The sequence below is a fragment of the Crocodylus porosus genome, unplaced genomic scaffold (genome assembly GCF_001723895.1).
Source record: "Crocodylus porosus isolate Cpor-Errol unplaced genomic scaffold, CroPor_comp1, whole genome shotgun sequence".
NCBI classification, from domain to species: domain Eukaryota; kingdom Metazoa; phylum Chordata; order Crocodylia; family Crocodylidae; genus Crocodylus; species Crocodylus porosus.
In genome coordinates, this window is record NW_017728928.1 from 6,354,930 (window position 1) to 6,357,874 (window position 2,945).

Below are 2,945 nucleotides of genomic sequence, written 5' to 3' on the forward strand. Positions count from 1 at the left end.
AGAAGCTCTCTAACCTGGTCCTCCCCAGCCTGAGGTCTGGAGGCGTTCCCCTCGAGTCCATCTGGCATCACAGCAGGGAAGTCCCAGTCCCTGCACAAGAAAATGGACATGAAGAATTGGTTAGAGTTCCGCTTTTTCCTCTGGCGCCACCACCAGATTGCCTAGTGTACTTTGCAGGGGCCCCTCATTACCCGGTGCCTTCTTCATCCTCCCTATGTATTTGAAAAAGGACTTGTTATTATCCTTGATCTTGGATGCTATTTCTAGCTCTATGTCTGCCTTAGCTTTCCTGACAGCCCTCCTACAGGCCCGAGCAGAGGAGGTATACTCCTCTTTGGAGATAGCACCCCCCTTCCACCAGGTGTACGCCGCCTTTTTGGCAAGTAGGCATTCCCAGACAGCCTTGGTGAGCCAGGGGGGCTTTCAGGCACTCTTGCCCCCCTTGCATCTTGTCGGGATGGACTCCCCTTGGGCCCTTAAGGAATGACCACTCGTCCTGGACACTGAGTTCCCGTGCCCTCCAGGACCCCAGCGCCTCCCCCACTAGCCTCCTCAGCTTGTTGAAGTTGGCCCTCCTAAAGTCTAGGGCTACCGTCTTGCTGCAGGCCCTTGATACCCTGTGCTGGATGGTGAATTCCAGCAAGTGATGATCGCTATCGCGCAGGTGGTCAAGAACCTGGAGGCCCCTTACCAGGTCGCCTGTGGCCAGGACCAGGTCCAACAGGGCGTTTCCTCTGGTGGGACCATGCACCTCCTGGATTAAGTAGAGGTCCTGTATCTCAGCTAGGAACCTCCTGGAACAGTCCATCCTGGCTGACTGTTCCTCCCAGCGGATGGCCGGTAATTAAAAAATCACCCATGACTACTACATCCCTTGCCTTAAGTGCCTCTGCAAGCTGGCCCGAAAATTCCCGGTCCAGCTCCTCCCCTTGGTTGGGGGTTCTGTAGTAGGCCCCCACTGTCAAATCGCTCTCCCCACAGTCCCCTTGAATCTTAACTCAGAGCACTCCAGCCTGCCCTTCCTCTGACCCCATTCTGCTGGCAGAGGATGTGTAGTGCTCCCTGACACAGAGTGCCACACCCCCACCTTTCCTTCCTTCTCTATCCCGCCTGTAAAGCCTACAGCCCCTAATGCTAACTGTCCAGTCATGGGACGAATCCCACCACATTTGTTAGCCCTATGACATCTGGGTTTGAACTAGCTATCCTGAGGGCAAGTTCCTCCTGTTTATTCCCCATACTGCGAGCATTGGTATATAGGCATTTGAGGCCTTGCAAGACTGTGTGCCACCCCCCCCCCTTCAGGGAGACAGTCTGGACCCTCGTTTCTTACCTTAGCACTCCTTGCCTTGGTCACGTGTCCTGCTCGGATGGCGTCTTCTTGTCTTCCTGCGGCCCCCTATACAGCTATCTCTTGTATAGGAGAGATTGTGCAGATAAAAAGGTGTGGGGGTGTAGCTCTATGTCAAGGAAAGCTATGCATCCCTGCAAGCCAACATTGGCACCTAGCCAGCACTAGATACATTCCCCACCTATTTTAACCCAGAGGGTGACACAGGACACAATGGTAGGAGTCTGCTATAGAGTCCCCAACCAGAAACAAGAGATTGACCAGGATTTCACCAGGGAACTGACTGAAGCTATGTGCTCTCCATGCATGGTTGTCATAGGAGATTTCAACTACCTGGACATCTCATGGGAAAAGCACTCAGCCAAATCTGAACAATTGCAGAGCTTCCTCCTGTGCACAGACAAACTCTACCTGACCCAAGAAGTCTATGGACCAACAAGAGGTAAATAAAGTATTGCTGGGCCTGGTAGTGAATAAAGGGGACCTGGTAGTGATTAAAGGGGATGATCTAGTTGGCAACCTAAAAATCAAAAGAAAGCTGGGAGACAGTGACCACGAGCCAGTTGCTTTTACTATCCATCGCAAAGCTGGCAAGTCAGCACTGCAGAAGTCCTTGACTTTAGGAAAGCTGACTTTGATAAGCTCAGGAGGCTTGTTGTCAAGGCCCTAAGGGACCAAGACTTGGCAGGGAGAGGAGTGCAAGAGGAGTGGTTGTTCTTTAAAGGGAGTGATCCTGGAAGCACAAAGGATGTCCATTCCTTCTCGGAGGAAAGGTAGCAAAAGGGCAGTGACCCCCTTGGCTCAGCAGGGAACTCGTGGACCTCGTACACCAAAAAAAGAGAGGCTTATAAAGGATGGAAGACAGGAATCACCACAAAGGACGATTACTCTGCACTGGTCCGTGCCTGTAGGGAGCGAACCAGGAAAGCCAAGGCTGCAACCAAACTCCACCTGGCTACACGTATCAAGGACAATAAAAAGTACTTCAAGTCTGGCAAGACCTCTCTCATCTCCATGTATGAACAGGTGACATATCACCTGGACAAGGGAGAAAAGATTGACATCATATCTGGACTTTAAAAAAGCCTTTGATCTGGCGTCCCATGATCTCTTGGAAAAATTGGCCAACTGTGGCCTCAGCTACATGACAGTCCAACGGCTGGGGAATTGGCTCCGAGGCAAAACCCAGAGAGTGGTGGTTGATGGAAGCGAATCATTATGGCGCTTCATGACCAGTGGTGCCCCGCAAGGCTGTCCTTGGACCTGTTCTCTTTAACATCTTTATCAACAGCGTGGATACTGGGCCAGTCCACTTCTGACACGTTTGCTGACAGCACCAAACTTTGGGGTAGTGTCCACACCGGAGGACAAGCTGGGGATCCAGGCTGATTTGGATAAACTGAAAAAGTGGGTGGATACAAACCTGATGATTTTCAATACTGACAAATGTCAGGTACTCCACCTTGGGTGGAGGGAACCCCGCAGCATGTTTATAGGCTCAGCAGTGCTACGCTTGCTAGCACCATAGCCAAAAGACTTGGGGGTCATGATTGACCACAAGATGAACATGAGCCACCAATGCAATGTTGCAGCT